Below are 17,049 nucleotides of genomic sequence, written 5' to 3' on the forward strand. Positions count from 1 at the left end.
AACTGTTACAGCGGAATATGAATGAGTAAATTTGATGGAAGGGTGGACTTGGTTCATGTCGTTAAAAAATTCATTCAGGTCATCCTCTGAATGCGGCCATATCATGAAAATGTCATCAAGCAAGCGCTTGTAGAAAGTTGGCTTTTTCTCACGTTTGGAGAAAAAACCTTCTTCTAGGGACCTCATAAAAATGTTGGCATAGCTCGGCGCCATCTTTAGCCATCTTTAGCCGTTATCTTGTGTCCCAGATAGGTCACTGAGCTGGTGAAGAATTTGCATTTGTCTTCCTTGACTGTGATATTGTATTGCTGGAAACGATGCAAAACTTGCTGGAGGTTACGTTGTGACTCTTCTAGATCTACGCCTCCTACAATAACGTCGTCGATGTAACAACCGACTCTTGGGAGTCCCTTTAGTACTTGGTCCATTAATGACTGAAAAATCGCCGGAGCGCTTGCAATGCCGAATGGTAGCCTCTGATATTCAAATAGCCCCATAGGTGTGTTGATCGTCAAAAAGGGTCGGCACTCTGGGCTAACTTCCACTTGTTGATAAGCACTTCTCAAGTCAAGTACGGAAAAAACCTTGCAACCCGCGAGTGTGGCGAACAGATCCTCCGGGTGTGGTAGCGGGTAATAGTCAGTTCTCAAGGCAGGATTCACCGTAACCTTGTAATCCCCACACAATCGGACCGATCCGCCAGTTTTTTTTTTTTTTTTTTTTTTTTTTTTGCTACCACAACCAGCGGTGTCGCCCAAATCACTACGAGACACTCGTTTGATGATTCCGGCTTCTTCCAACTTGTTGACTTCTTGTGCCACTTTCGATCGCATGGCAAAGGGTACAGTTCGCGGCTTGCAGAAAACTCGCACAGTACCTTCTTGAAGCACCACCTTTGCCTGGTATTGCTCTATCTTGCATGGCTGACAGGAAAACACCGTAGGAAACTTTTGCTGCAGTTCCCTGACACGGTCTTCTGCTGTGACAGTGGTCACTTGCCTCCAATGTAGTGCCATCTTCTCAAGCCAGTCCCTGCCTAACAAAATAGGCAGCCTTTTCCCGTGATCGTGCACAACATAAATAGGTAGCAGGTGCGTGCCGTCATCATGCTTGACAGTTACGTTAGCTTTGCCTTCAACTGAAATGCGTTCCCCGGAATAGGTCTTCAACGCAATGGCGGTCGGTTTGCACCTTACGTGCGGAAAGTACTCGTTAAATAGCCCTGATGGAATGATCGACACCGCTGCGCCGGTGTCTATCTGCATAGGTAAGCGCCGCCCTTCTACTTCCACAGGCACTGTATAGCTCGACTATTTAGCATCCATAGTGAACACAGTTATCGCGTAGCATTCGATTTCATCGCTCTCGCTCTCCGTTGCAGATACGTAGCCCACAGTCTTGCCTTGATCACGCTTGCCGCGCCGTGGGTCTTATGAACACATTTTTTGAAGGTGCCCCTTTTCCTTGCAACGATTACAACGATAGCCCTTATACCAACATACTTGTCGGTCGTCTCTTTTGCCACAGCGATAGCAGCGCGCGCCTTGAGATGTAGACCTTTCTTCTTTTGATTTCGGGTTGTTCCTCTGGATAGTTTCAATTGGATCACTTGTCGAAATAGCGACCACACTACTTCCTGAAATGGGTGTGTGCAAATATTCAGTGTGCTTTTCGGCTTGCTCCCTATCCAGGGCAATTCCACACGCTTCTTCGAAGGTTAGTTTATCTTCCGCAAACAAAGCATGCTGTGTACGTTCATTGCGTAGACCAGCTACTAGTCTATCACGTAGAGCTTCATGAAGAAATTTCCCAAATTCACATGTCCTAGCCAAGCGTTTCAGCTGCACTATGAAATCAGCGACGGTCTCTTGCATGAGATCATTGCATGAGATCAATGGTGGACATGCAGTTTACAGTTTCAATGCAGTCTCTTAGGAATACTTCTTTAGCTTCAGTTGTCTTCAGATTCTTTGAATGACCCACAGCTAACAAGAAGGTGTTTGAAACTTGGGAGCGTACAAAAGGCGGCATGTTTGCAAACATTATGTAAAATACTGTTAGTTTGCCTCTGTTTCCTCTTTTCATCCCAAGAGGGCTGGCTACGTCAACATCATCGCAATACAGAATCATCTGTAAAACATTTCGTTCTTTCCCTTGCAAAACCGGGTGAGACCTTACGCGTGCCCCATCACAAAAATCCTTAAGAATACCAGCTGGGGACAGGCTCTCACTCTCTCCAGACAACCATTTGTGAATATCTGGGTGCTTCAACAGGTTCGTGAGGCACTCCTTCACGGGGACGTACTAAGCTTTCATTCCATCTGACAGGACTACTTCCTTTGGTGGAACATAGATTCCACATTTTTTGTAAAATGCTTTTCGTGACTTATCAGATGATAACCCAGAGAGCTCACAGGCCATACCATTAATTCTCAGCACACTACTAACATAGTCGACAACTATATCTATTCACTGTTTTGTAGAGCGATGTCTCCCTTCTAGGGTCCGACACAAGTCGGAAACAAGAGCTACAGTGTTGTTAGACAAGTTCATCTTGGCAAGCATCTGAATTATCAGCTTCTCCTTCATCCATGTATTCTGTGTCCTGTGAATCAGCGGCATTTCTGGGTGCACATTGTGTTCAGTACATTGCCTGTGTCCAGGGCACGACACAGTCAGTGTCGAAACGAAAGTGGCCACATGGTCTTCGTAACGCTTAGTGTACCTTATGCAAGTTTGGCAATATGGACAAACAAACGAAGCTCACGTCTTAGAATGCAGCCTGCAGCGCTGGTAGTTTGGGCTCTCGAATCCACAGATACCACAAACATTTGGTACCTTTTTCATTGAAGATTGTGCTGTTGGGGTTTGCTGAGTCTCTTGCACATTCTCAATAGGGGCCAGCGGGAGAGCCTGCTGAGGTGGAGGGCTGTCACTAAGAATACACTCCTGATCTGGAATTACACGACATGGATCATGAACCTCAAAGTACTCATGGTTACAGCCTGATGTGACCACCGTGCATGAATACAAACCTGATATGAGCGTCGCACAATGGGGAGCAGGCTCCAAGATCACTGGCAAGGCACGTCACATTCAGCACCTAAAGCAAATTGCAGTTGTTAACAGCTTTAACCACACTGACGATATCTAACACCTCACCTTCTGCAGAAGATGGGTGACATTCTTTGCTTGCAAATATGTCCGCACACAACAGACCTAGAGAAAAATCGCGTGGAGGTTGATCACCTGAATAGCAGCACATTGGTCAAAGAGTATGTATTAATGTGTAACGACCGACTCCACGTGAAAAACAGTGCGCTGTATTATTGGTATACTAACCAGTGGGAGTATGAAACACTGGAGGATGAGAAATAGGACTGTGGCCACAGAATTCACACCAGCCTGACGGAAACGGGTCTTGTCTCCAGAACGCACGCTGACGGTGAATTCTTCGCATTCGCACACGCTGCAGCCCGTCCTGACAGTGCCGCACATGTCCATGTTGATATACCTTGAAACGACATATATGTAGAAGACTGAGCTGTGTAAGCTTGTGGGAGAACAGTTGATAGTAGAGCATCAAAGCGCGAACTGTGCCATAACAGAGCCAGAGCCGAGAAGTCTAGAGTCCAGCAGAAAACGCGGGTTGCAGCCAGTTACGTAACGTACGGCGCAGAAGCAGAAGCGACACACGGTGAAAGCGAAACCAGAACTTTCTAGATGTATTTACGCAGGGTTTGAGTTATATTGTCGCAAAGTTTTGCGACTTATTCAACAAGCACACTTCACGTCTCATGAGGCACACATATTCAACGGGCACACAGCTCATGAGGCACACTGGTTATTTAGCAGGCACACAAATTATTCAAGAGGCACAAAGCCGTTACATGGCGATGTGACGGCTTTGTACCTGCTGAAATTTGTCGATGGAGTGCCTGCTATTTGAAAACTGTTACGGCTGGTTCCAGACGGTTACGGCTGTGTACCGGCTCGTTCTCAGATGACGTTTTGAGCCGGCACATGTCCCTCACAGGATTTAGAGTGTACCTGTAAGTTGTGGTGGTCCAAGAGGAAAAGAGGAAGTGCCATCTACTGAGAGGGAATTCTTGAGGTAAAGACAGAATTCGATACACCAATGCCACAAAAACTTGTATAAAATAAAACCTTGTTACACTGGAAAATGTGTTGTCGCCACATTTACCTTCAGCAGATGGTGAGCAGTCACTGTCTTGGTTGTCTGGTTCCTTCTCCCCCTCTTCTTCTGCTGACTGCTGAATTTCTGTGAACGGTTCATCTCGTGGAGAACTGCATGAAACTGGCGAGTTTTCTGCTGCAGAAACCATTGGAAAAAACACATGGCATAAAAATACGAAATTAGGTACAATGTTACTAACACAAGCTATAGAGCAGCAGGTCATAACACAACCTCAACTGCAAGACCTGCAAAGCAGCACAACAGCTTTTCGCTGCAGTCTATAAATGTTGTCCCCTATATAGAACTTACTGGCATCCCTGCTGAAGTTCTGTTACACATCACCAAAGCACAATAACAACAAGTGGGCATAGAGAAATGAACTTACACAGAAATCAATTTTCAACATGTAAAGAAAGAGCATATACCCAACAGCTGCAATGTTGAATTCGACGACGTTCTCCGTTGAGCATGGCGACGGATTCAGCCGACGAGGTTGGCCGGAAGAAAAACGGCCTTGAGTTGGTGGCAGGGGCTGAAGTATGCCCCGTAAAGCTGATGACTTCCCACTCCTAGCAGGGGTGCCCCCAGCAGGTGTCTCTAATACATTGGGAGATCCGTAGAAAGCAGAAGGTTGACGGCTGAACTTGCCAGAAGCTGCATTACGGACGAGTGCTCAGCTTTGCAATTAAACGCTGAGAAAACTGTTGGAAGGATATATGATTGTGCAGTTATTCCTGCGATTATATGAAGTGTTTTTCAACTCTATGCAGGACCATAAGCAACATGCAATGATGCTTACTGCAACACTTACCTGTCTTCCTGTCACTCTCATTCTCCACTGACTCACAGTGTGAAGTGTATTGGCTTTTGTCCAGACGCCGTAAGGCTTGCGTGTAACTGTCTGCATAGAAATAATGCAGAGCAGTTTGCTAACGCAGTAGCAGAATCAAAAATTTCTGCCGACAACTCACCACACTTGCTTATGTGCCTTGCTGGGCAGATAAGCCATCCACTTTGTGGTGGTTTCCCACCTTTAACTGCAGCTGAAACCTTGTACTTCGTCCAGGTTTTTGGCAGCCACATGCATAGGGTACCATTTCCCGCCAGCCATGAGGATGGCACGAGAGCTACAGGTTTGTCGTCTGGAAATTCAACAACCGCAAACTTTGCCATGCTGACCCTGAATAATAGAGACTGTTAGGTACCTCATCCTCTTATGTCTAAGAGCCTAGCCAAGTGAATGCATGCGTAACAAAAGCACAATTGGTTACAAAACTATTAAAAAGACGTAGCAAAAAATTTCAGAGGTCCTTTTGAATTTCGAATAATAACCTTTTAACTGAAGCCAACATCGTACACATGTACACACACTGCGGCGACACAGACACAATGCCTCATCATGAAACAACGTAACAACACGACCTCTAACCTAAATTTCAAGCAACGACACAGTCTCTCGCCATGAGGCGATGCAACAACATGTCTTGATGTAACCAGCCAAGCACCGACACAGTCTCTCACCACGTGGAAACATAACATGACCTTGTCTAACGTAGCTGTCAAGTACCGACAGTCTCTCACCCTGAGGCCACGTAAGAACGTGACCTGCTTCACCTAAATATACAGTCACTGCTTTGGACAGGTGGATTCCATTCAATAACGGTTCCTCTAGCTGAAACTAAAGTAACAGAAACGACGCTGTGCATGCGTAATAAGAAAAATGATTCTGATAACGCTCTTACGAAACGTAAATGACCCAATAAATGCGTGCACAGCCAGAGTGTCTACGATCAAAATCGTCGCCCCATTCATTTCGTGCACGAGCAACCCGCTCAAACTAGAATACGATGTGAAACATTCACAGAAATTACACTAATTCCATAGGAAAGCTATATTGCAGTCCGCGTGTGTGAGTGACCAGGGCGATCACCAAGACAAGCTTGTAATTGTAAATGTTCAAAATAACAAAATGAAGACGCGGTGTTTCACTTGCGTCATGCACCTCTCGGCGTTCAGTATCTTGTTTCTCGCTAGGTGCCTAGGATATCTTATTTCCCATTGGGTGCCTAGGTGAGCATTAAGAAGGAACAATTGAAAGTCCCCGTGCAGACAGCAAAATTTAAAGATTTGTGTATGATACATTTTGCTTAAGCGCGGCACACCATGCGGTTTCAAAACACAGTGGAACACAAAACTAGCGTTCCATGCAGCTAAAGCGAACACGAACGATTAGTGCCGAAGCTGTTCTGCACATATGTTCACAGTATACTATACCTCCGAAACACTTACCAAAGCTTTGAGTACTCCTCCTTCTTGTTGTAGGTGATGAAATGAGTCAGCCAAAGCGCGTCTATCAGTCAAACATGGGCGCCAGCGAACACGTCCCAGAAAATGAGCCAGTCAGCCGTAACACGCACAGAGAAAAACCCGCGCGCTGTGGCGGCGACACTGTATAACGGTGAACATGAGAGAACTGATGTTCTGAGGCTGGAACACCATAGAAGGGACAAATACATACAAGGCCTCTGGAAGTCGCTGAGAAGGCGTGTTAGCTTAGCTCAATTGGTAGAGCCCTGGACCGGCAATCCAGAAGATGTGGGTTCGACTCCTACAGCTGGCTAACCTTTTCAGTGACTTTCATCTTTCACTGTATAACGGTGTTTAAATGCGAGTTGACTTTTTGGGAAGCACAGGGATTTTTAGCAAAAAAAAATCAACAAATAAGAAACGAAAATAAAAAAAAAGGCAGAGACATGGTTAGGTCTCCCTATTCCTAACCACAAACGTAGTATCCATCCAATTATTTGTTGAGCTGTTGAGTATGACCTGAAAATAGGAGCCTGCATTTTGGCTAACGCAGTAGTCGCTATTTTGTAATCCAGACCACAGTTAGATGGTTGTATTTTGTGGATCAAACTCAAGCGTGGAAAAACGCAATTCCTTACCTTACCTAACCTAACCTAACCTAACCTAACCAGATTCTGGAACATAAAGGCATTGTGCAGAAAGACACCTAACCTAACTTGAAACAAAACTCAACAACAGTAGCAACAAAAGTAGCTCTTTTTGGAGCTAACCGCTGTTGCAAAACCCTGCCCATACGATATTGTCCGCACGTCCAAGAAAATAACGGATATGTTTTGCCAAGGATAGAATAGCACCCAGTGTAAAGAAATAAACAATAATAAAACAATAAAAAAAGAGCAGCGCTGGTTTGGCTTGAACCTGCAACTCTTCATCCACTGCCAGGTTCTCTAACCGCTACACCACCCCGACCTCTGCTTCAGGGTTTATTTTGCATCTACTAAACATATGGTGCAGTCTGGTTTTGCTGTACAAAAGTAAACGGACGAACAGAATGTCATTGCGTTTGGCTTAAGTTGCTACCACATGTTTTGACTTCCTTAGTATTTCGTAACTTCTGTGTGCTAGAGCAGTTTCGTGGGTTTCATGTGCAATGCCAGATTGGCTATTACGCGTTAATGGTTAGCGAACTGCTACCGCTTCTTCTAACATTGCTTCAATTGCTACAAGCGTGGCCAAATACAGCGAGCAGCTTCAACACCCTCCCGCCCCACAACCACCACTACTACCACCTTCTCAGCTGTTGCGCGCCTGGTACAGCTCCAGCTGATCAACGCCTGTCAACACAAGCATGGATCGTGTGACGCCGAGATGGAAACGAAGTAGAAATATCAAGAAGACATATGAGACGCTCTTGCAGGATATCGAAACGTCTTCGTCACCTGCTTTACCTGAACATCATGCACAAGAAGTTGCAGCCACATCAGCTAGCGGTGTTCATGCAAGGACGGTCGATGAAGAAAGGGAGTGTGGTAGCTACAAAGCACAAAGTCCGACAGCCATAGCAGCAGCTAGTACAGACTCGAGCTGTGACAGTGAGACACCGTACACAAGTACGGACAGCGAGGACTTGAGAGTGTCTCACGTGGAGGGGACAACTGATTATGAAGGTACGCAATTTTTCTTTCAGCGAGTGGCAGTGGTCCATGTTAGAGTAACAAACAGAAGTCTGCAAGCTTGTTGCTGGGCTGCGAAGACGAGGGCATGCATCTCAATGTAATGCTGCATTCGGCTTCGCAACAATATGTTTTTCAGGTGATGGGCAATTCTTCTGTATCATACTGTATATATATATATATATACAAAGGAAAAATAGGAAAAATATATACAGGGTGTCTCAGATAAATCCCCGGGCTGAATAATTCGGGAACGGCGCCATCTATCGGGAAACTTTCTTTTTTGTTACCATCTCTGAGATATCGTCCACCAGCCATGCAGTGTGAAATTGATGTGCGCACTTTCATTAATTAGCTAAAAATAAAAATCAATTACAGCACACATGACAGACATTACAAAATGACAGCTTTCAAAGTAGGCGTCCGACGGTACCGCGACATCTACTACACCATTGGGGATCTTGAGTACATACCCCTCAGAGAAAAAAAAAATCATCGGGCCTAGTTATTTTCGCGAGTAATTAATTAGTTTCGGTTTACATATTTTCCTCGCGTAGGACCGCAAACACAAGTTCTTTCACATTGCTATCCGCCTCGGAATTACGTGTTCTTCCGCATGTTTGGCTGCAGGGAGTGCTGATAAAAAAGTTAACAGCCGCAGAACTGGCTTCGCCAGCCTTCCTTCCTGTTTATCTGATTGATGTACAGTCCGCTCTATATGGGGCCGTCGTGTAGTCGAGATAACGTGCTTTTTTCGCCAAAACAAAGAATGTACGAACGAAACAAACAAGGAAAACAAAGGAGTGAAGCGGGGATTCTGTTCTTGTCCTGAGCTTTCGTACCATGTAATAACAAGCCTTCTGACCAATTGACCTTCTATTCACTTTCAATCTCGAAACAGGAGAAATTATGCGTATCATGCCATTTCCCCACTTGGTTTCGCTTCTGTAATGCCATATTCTCTGAATTTCCATAGGCGACCCTTGGAGGATGTATCGACTGTGGTGTGACAGTGCAGAGAGCGATGTGCTCCTTATGCACATCCACGATGTGTTCTTGTGCTTGCAACCGCAATGAAGATTCGTTCTTTACTTATAATGAACGCACCCTCCTAAGTTCAAACTACAAAATTAGGAAAACACAAATTTGATTTATTGTGGCACAGAAGTCACAGGACGTGTTCAAAATGCCTTCCTTTAGCGGCAAGGCACATACGGAGCCGCTTTTCAATTGATTCCTCGGTTCCTCGTAGCTGCTGAACGGTTATCTGTGCGCAGCATTCCTCGATCCTTCGCCTCAAGGTTTCCGGCGTCGCTGGATCGGTGTCGTATACTCTGTCCTTTATGTATCCACACAAAAAAGAAGTCCAAAGGAGTCAGGTCAGGGGATCGGGCTGGCCAGGGAACAGGACCTCTTGCGCCTATCCACTTGTCGCCGAAAACGGAGTCTAACCATAGGCAGGACATCCGCGATGCATAAGCTGGGGCGCTGTCGTGCTGATACCAGACGCCGCGTCGGTCGGACAAAGGCATTTCGTCGAGGTAGCCTTGGACAACGTTCGCGAGCACTTCACCGACGTACCTATGTGAAGTTAGATGCCCGTCAAGAAAGTATGGGCCAATGACGCGGTCACCATGAATGCCACACCAGACATTAAATGACCACTGCCACTGGTGCTTACCATGCAGCAGCCAGTACGGGTTAGTAGAACCCCAGTAGTGCCGATTCTGGGTGTTGACATTTGCGTCGCGCTCACAAATCGCACTTCATCGGTCCATGTGACTTTTGATAGAAAGTCCTCGTCGTCCTCTAGCATGACAAGTGGCCAGTTCGCGAATTCCGCTCTTCTGCCGTAGTCAGCCTGAATGAGTCCTTGATGTATGTGGGGATGGTAAGGATTTCTACCGGCCTTTTTCAATATGCGCCATGTTGTCGCTCGGCTCACTTCAAGGGCGCAGCTGCTGTGGAACGGACACTTGCATGTGGATGATCGCGGATATGTTCGAGAACACTGGACGTGACCTGCTCGTTCCGCGCAGATGGCTCTCTCGTATGGGGCTTGACGAAAGTGCCATAGGTTGAAAGATTTCTGTAGACGGATAATATTGTGTTATGATGCGGGTGGCGCCTCTGGGGAAACCTCTGGGCGTAAATTGTTGCAGCCAAAGATGCGTTCCTCTGAGATTCCCCGAAGGCCAGGATCATGTCCACTCGTTCTTCGTTGGAGTACGAACCCATATCTTGACATTTGACATGGCGCAATAGTCCGGGGTTTTTATTGCCTCCAAACCGAAGTTGCGCCCAATGAAAACAAGAAGACATATCAGTCTCACATGTGCGATAAAGTGCGATTTATCCTACCCTATCAATGCCATGTACGAAGTCAGGTGCTGGCAGATCGCGTTGATCAAGGTCAGTCTCACTGTGTGCACACCTTAGTGATATCAGCACATCATTGTCAAGACAAACTTGACTTCAGAAGGGGCGCCACAACGTACGGAATTTCTTGCGTATCTGCTAAACGGTGCCCCCTCCCCCAGCCGCGATCTGCCAGCACCTGACTTCGTACATGGCATTCATAGGGTAGGATATCACGGCTGGGGGAGTGGGGCACCGTTTAGCAGTACCCAATATCTTTCAAATCTTCCAAATCTTTCAACCTACGGCACCTTCGTCAAGCCCCATACGAGAGAGCCATCTCGCATCTGCGCGGAACCAGCACGTCACGTCCAGTGTTCTCCGCGATCATCCACATGCAAGTGTCCGTTCCACAGCAGCGGCCCTTGAAGTGAGCCGAGCGACAACATGGCGCATATTGAAAAAGGCCGGTAGACATCCTTACCATCCCCACATACATCAAGGATTCATTCAGACTGACTACTACAGAAGAGCGGAATTCGCGAACTGGGCACTTGTCATGCTAGAGGACGACGAGGACTTTCTATCAAAAGTCATATGGACCGATGAAGCGCGATTTGGGCGCGACGCACATGTCAACACCCAGAATCGGCACTACTAAGCTTCTACTAACCCGTACTGGCTACTGCCTGGTAAGCACCAGTGGCAGTGGTCATTTAATGTCTGGTGTGGCATTCATGGTGACCGCGTCATTGGCCCATACTTTTTGACGGGCATCTAATTTCACATAGGTACGTCGGTGAAGTGCTCGGGAACGTTGTTCAAGACTACCTCGACGAAATGCCTTTGTCCGACCGACGCGGCGTCTGGTATCAGCAAGACGGCACCCCAGCTCATGCATCGCGGACGTCCGCCTATGGTTAGACTCCGTTTTCGGAGACAAGTGGATAGGCGCAAGAGGGCCTGTTCCCTGGCCAGCCCGATCCCCTGACCTGACTCCTTTGGACATTTTTTTGTGGGGGTACATATAGGACAGAGTATACGACACCGACCCAGCGACGCCGGGAAACTTGAGGCGAAGGATCGAGGAATGCTGCGCACAGATAACCGTTGAGCAGCTACGAGGAACCGTGGAATCAATTGAAAAGCGGCTCCGTATGTGCCTTGCCGCGGAAAGAAGTCATTTTGAACACGTCCTGTGATTTCTGTGCCGCAATAAATCAAATTTGTGTTTTCCTAATTTTGTAGCTTGAACTTAGGAGGTTGCGTTCATTATAAGTAAAGAACGAATCTTCATTGCGGTTGCAAGCACAGAACACATCGTGGTGGTGCATAAGGAGCACATCGCTCTCTGCACTGTCACACCACCGTCGATACATCGTCCAACGGTCGCCTATGGAAATTCAGAGAATATGGCATTACAGAAGCGAAACCAAGTGGGGAAATGGCGTGATACGCATAATTTCTCCTGCTTCGAGATTGAAAGTGAATAGAAGGTCAATTGGTCAGAAGGCTTGTTATTACATGGTACGAAAGCTCAGGACAACAACAGAATCCCCGCTTCACTCCTTTGTTTTGCTTGTTTGTTTCGTGCGTACGTTCTTTGTTTTGGCGATAAAAGCACGTTATCTCGACTACAGGACGGCCCCATAGAGCTGACTGTACATCAATCAGATAAACAGGAAGGAAGGTTGGCGAAGCCGGTTCTGCGGCTGTTAACTTTTCTATCAGCACTCCCTGCTGCATGACATGTGGAGGAACACGTAATTCCGAGGCGGATACCAATGTGAAAGAACTTGTGTTTGCGGTCCTAAGCGAGGAAAATATGTAAACCGAAACTAATTAATTACTCGCGAAAATGACTAGGCCCGATGATTTTTTTTTTCTCTGAGGGGTATGTACTCAAGATCCCCAATAGTGTAGTAGATGTCGCCGTACTGTCTGACGCGTACTTTGAAAGCTGTCAGTTCCGGGTAATTGATTTTTATTTTTAGCTAATTAATGAAAGTGCGCACATCAATTTCACACTGCATGGCTGGTGGACGATATCTCAGAGACGGTAACAAAAACGAAAGTTTCCCGATAGATGGCGCCGTTCCCGAATTATTCAGCCCGGGGATTTATCTTTTTTGATTGCGTGTCAGCGCCGCGAAGCAACTGTGGCTATGAGCGGCGTACAGACGTCGACAGATGGGGTGAGGATAGCAGGAAGGAGTGGGGTACAGGGGGGGGGGGTGTTAGTATGCGTCCTGGGCCGACTTTCGTCTGGAAAGTCTTCGGAAAACCCAGGGAAAACCTCAGACAGCACAGCCGGTGGTAGGATTCGAACCCACCACCTCCCAGTCTTCAGCACGACCGTGGTTACAACCAACGAGCGGACACCTTAGCCCACTCGGCCATGCCGCAGGTGGGGATTTATCTGAGACACCCTGTATATATCCTCCAGAAAGCTGTGAAATATACAAATCATCAAATGTAAATAATTACTGTATAGCTCACCTGCTGTGCACTTTCCAGCTAGGGATTTCTTGGCTTAACTACCTTTTATATTTGATCTGCATTGCACTACTCTGTTAGCCCTAAATGAATGTTCACCTTTTATTCCTCTTTCATGCATTCCAGATAATCACTCCGAACCGACTCCAGGAAGTGACGCTTGTGAAGACTCATCTACAAATGACCTGCATGACGACCTACAAAGCTTCAATGCAACATTTCATCCCTCCCACATCACATGTTTAATGCAATAATTGACATTTTCCGGCGGCACTGCCACGACCTTCCTCGAGACTGCCGGTCAATAATTCAGACAGAGCGAAAAACAAATCTGAACGCAAAAGGATCTTTTGTGCACTTCGGATTGTTGGACGGCATCAAAGGAGCTTTGACGTTTGAAAAAATTCCTACAAATATAAAATTGCAGGGAAATGTGGATGACTTGCCATTGTTCAAGTCTTCTGGAAAGTCCTTCTGGCCCATTTTATGTAGAGTCACAAACTCTGCAGACAATGACACTTTCATGGTGAGCCTATATTGTGGCACCGGGAAGCCCGAAAACTTACAAGAGTGGCTGCATCCTTCCCCTGAAGAACTGCATAACTTGATTCAAGAAGGATTCATTTACAAAGGTGCCCATATAGAAGTTCAACTCACGGCTGTAATCTCTGATGCCCCAGCTAGGAGTTTTCTCAATCAGATTAAATCGCACACTGGGTACTACTCATGCGACAAGTGTATTCAGAAAGGGTTATATAACAACCGAAGAGTGATGTTACCAGAATTGAATGCACACACAAGGACAGATATGTCATTTCGACAGCAACAACAGGCAGAGCACCACATAGGGACCTCTCCTTTTATATCACTGGACTCATCAGCCAGCTTTTTCCAGCAGACTACATGCATCTTGTTTGCCTCGGTGTTGTGCGAAAACTACTCGTAATGTGGGTTCGAGGTACCCATCCACACCGCCTCAGTGCAACGCAATGCAAGTTATTAAGCGAACATTTGAAGGCATGGGCAAAGCATTTTCCATCTGTGTTTTAGCGTAAGCCAATGGGCATAGGGGAATTGGAGAGGTGGAAGGCGACAGAATTTCGGAGCTTTTTGTTATACATGGGGCCTGCAGTACTGAAAGATTTGCTTCCCGTGCAAAAATACGAGCACTCTCTTTGCCTCCGTGTTGCTATCAGACTGCTGGCTTCCACTGAGTTTTGCTCACACTACAACAGCTGTGCCGAAGAATTGCTCACAAATTTTGTTCGAGACCTTGCTGACATCTATGGCAAGGACAACATTGTTTACAACGTACACAACCTATGGCATCTGGCATATGACTGTTTGACACATGGCGCCCTAGATAGCTTTAGCGCATTCCCTTTTGAAAATTTCCTAGGCAAGCTCAAGAGAATCCTAAGGTCAGGAAACCGAACTTTATCACAGCTTAGCAGGAAACTTTCAGAAGGGGTGCAGGTACGGCCTTCCAAGAAGTAAAAAAATAACCTAGTGTTGCCTACTGTTATTTCCAAGGTATATCTAAACTGTTAGCGAAAACAAGAGAAAATACCAAATCAGACCCATCGGCAAGGCTACCAACATTAGGCGCGAGCGATCCTGCGGGTGTTGGTAGTAGAGGTACGATCGTAAACAAAAAAACTTTACAACAAAGACATGGCTTGTGTGTGTACTAATAGGTTATTCATAATTTCAATGTAGAAAAAAATCCTCTTGCCCCACTCGTGCACATATACGAAATCATCTACCACCCGAGTACATTTCCATACCCTGCTCCTTTGCGCATGTGTCACAGTGGGCGTGTTTATCCGTGTATCTCTGTATCCGTGCCGTGTGTCCGTGCATTGCAATACAGAGTTCGTACACTTTTTGGGTTAAACACGGAAGCGACGTTCACATCTCGGAGTTGTAGACCAAGATTCACACGTGTGAACAGATGAATACAATGCATCTCCTGTTGAGGGTCCCGCGAAAAAAAATTTCGTCATGGGACGAGCGGCCATCATAGCGTGAGTGTTAGCAGGAATCAGCTGTGCACCAACAATGTGATGTTTGGTTGCAATGGGCCTATAATGGCCACTCATTGAATAAATGCAAACCTCTAATCAATACGTGTACGTATAGCTCTAGGTGAGAAATGAACCTTAAAGGTCAGCTATGTCGATATCCCAAATAGTCGAAACGGTTGTGATATTCTGAAAGCCCACATCCAGCTCTCCCCAAAATACACCTTCATTCTCTCAGTTCGGTACAGTACCATGTCAAAAAAATAGGTAATTCATTCCGAAACACACACGGGCGCAGCCATTTTTATGACGTAGATGCACCCGAACGGGCATTGTGACGTGTACGCGCCTTCGTACTTGTCAGTGGATTTCAGCTACGGCTTCTCGCGGCTTCACGTATCTGTGCTTGAAGATGGCGGACAGCCGGGTTCCACCGTTCCGCGATAAGTAAACAGTGCAGCAGCTGCGAACTCATTCGCGAACCAACCTCTGTGCGATGTTGTAACTGGAATTCGTCGTTTGTGTTTTGTGAGCACGTACAATTTGTATCAAGTCGCGTCTGCGTTTGCCCCTTTACAGCACTTGCCCATTGTAGAGACTGACGTTTCGACAGCCGTGTCAGCAAGAAAATGCCGACAGCGTTTTATTACTGCAGGAAAATTGTGCTATGTATTTGAGAAACCGCATACTGCTATGGGACAAGTTTTACCTACGATTTATCGATGTGCAACAGCGTCGACGATGGTATGTAACGACGAAAGACGTAAAACGAAATACAAATCACATTTTAAACTTTTTGTGGGATTCTGTGCATTTTCCAGAAGCTTTCTTTGAATCACACACTCCCATGTCACGCTGCGTTGTGTGGTACGCTACAAACTACTGCGTTTTATGTCTAACATCTGGATATTGTTTGTAATGAACACCGTCGCACAAAAACATACACACGAAAGCTCCAGTAGCCATGTGGTTGCACACTATGCAGACGCAAAAGAAGTACCAGAGCACATATTGCCACTTAGAAATGTGGTGTCTGAGGAGTTAGGGCATAGCATAGATCCTAGAAATCAGGTGCACCTTATCCTTCTGTAGAGTGCTCTTTCAATTCACAACTCAGCCCATGAGGTGTAAAAGTGTTAAAGGCAATTATGTGACTTGTCGTCCTGGGTGACATCACTGGCCAGCCTCGGGATTAATTCCGTGCTCAGGAATTATTGTACAAATCACTTTGTATGTAGGACGTGAAAAGCAATATGTAAGTTGCAACCTTGTCTGCAGCATTCTCGATTGCCTCTTACCTTTACAGTTCGAGACACGTTACCAAACCATTTGCAAAGGGCACTCTTACAGGGGCCATGTAACTTGAGTTTTTAGTTTATAAAATTTATAAAAATATAAGTATACAATATGTAATATGAAATTTATATAAAATCAAAAATAACATTTATACAAACAATTTATAAAAAACAAATAAAAAGGCTTCATGGAAGCAATCCGTTAGCATACCCATTGCACATGAAGCACAATTATATATGCTTGGACATCATCTAATTAATCTTCTGAACCATATGTGTGGCTGCATACGAAATTTTTTATGCGCATCCTCTACCTTCCTATTCCTACATGTGCACACGAATAAGAGTGCATATATGTGAAGTGGCAAAAAGCAACGCTAGACTCTGTGCCCGTTTAACTTTTCCACATTTATGTCTGGTGAACAGGGAATATCACACTAGAAAAGAAGACATTTGTGCATTGTTTGGCAAGCAAATAAATATATTTATTTACATTTTCCAGAAATCAACAAGGTTTTACCTGGTGCAAATATTAATGTCAGCAAGTAAAGTACTTACAAATTATTCCTATGTGCTCAAATGCAGATATGACAATTCTGTTTTTGTACCTCAGCACAGTGCAGTTTCAAAATTAACAAACTGCACAGCATCAGCAATGTTAAAGTTTCTGAAGAGGGGAATCACATAAAGCTTCAATA

At 45.7% G+C, this 17,049-nt stretch overlaps 1 long non-coding RNA gene across 1 annotated transcript; it reads right to left on the minus strand.

Moving 5' to 3' along the window:
• Window positions 1–2,853: 2,853 nt before the first annotated feature.
• Window positions 2,854–3,214, minus strand: LOC135374007 (uncharacterized). Its single transcript, XR_010416713.1, has 3 exons — window positions 3,163–3,214; window positions 3,036–3,103; window positions 2,854–2,954 (listed from the first exon to the last, which is right to left on the minus strand). It is a non-coding gene; the product is annotated as an uncharacterized LOC135374007 (long non-coding RNA).
• Between the last annotated feature and the right edge of the window lie 13,835 nt (window positions 3,215–17,049).

Source organism: Ornithodoros turicata, chromosome 1 (genome assembly GCF_037126465.1).
Source record: "Ornithodoros turicata isolate Travis chromosome 1, ASM3712646v1, whole genome shotgun sequence".
In the NCBI taxonomy this organism is placed as follows: Eukaryota; Metazoa; Arthropoda; class Arachnida; order Ixodida; family Argasidae; genus Ornithodoros; species Ornithodoros turicata.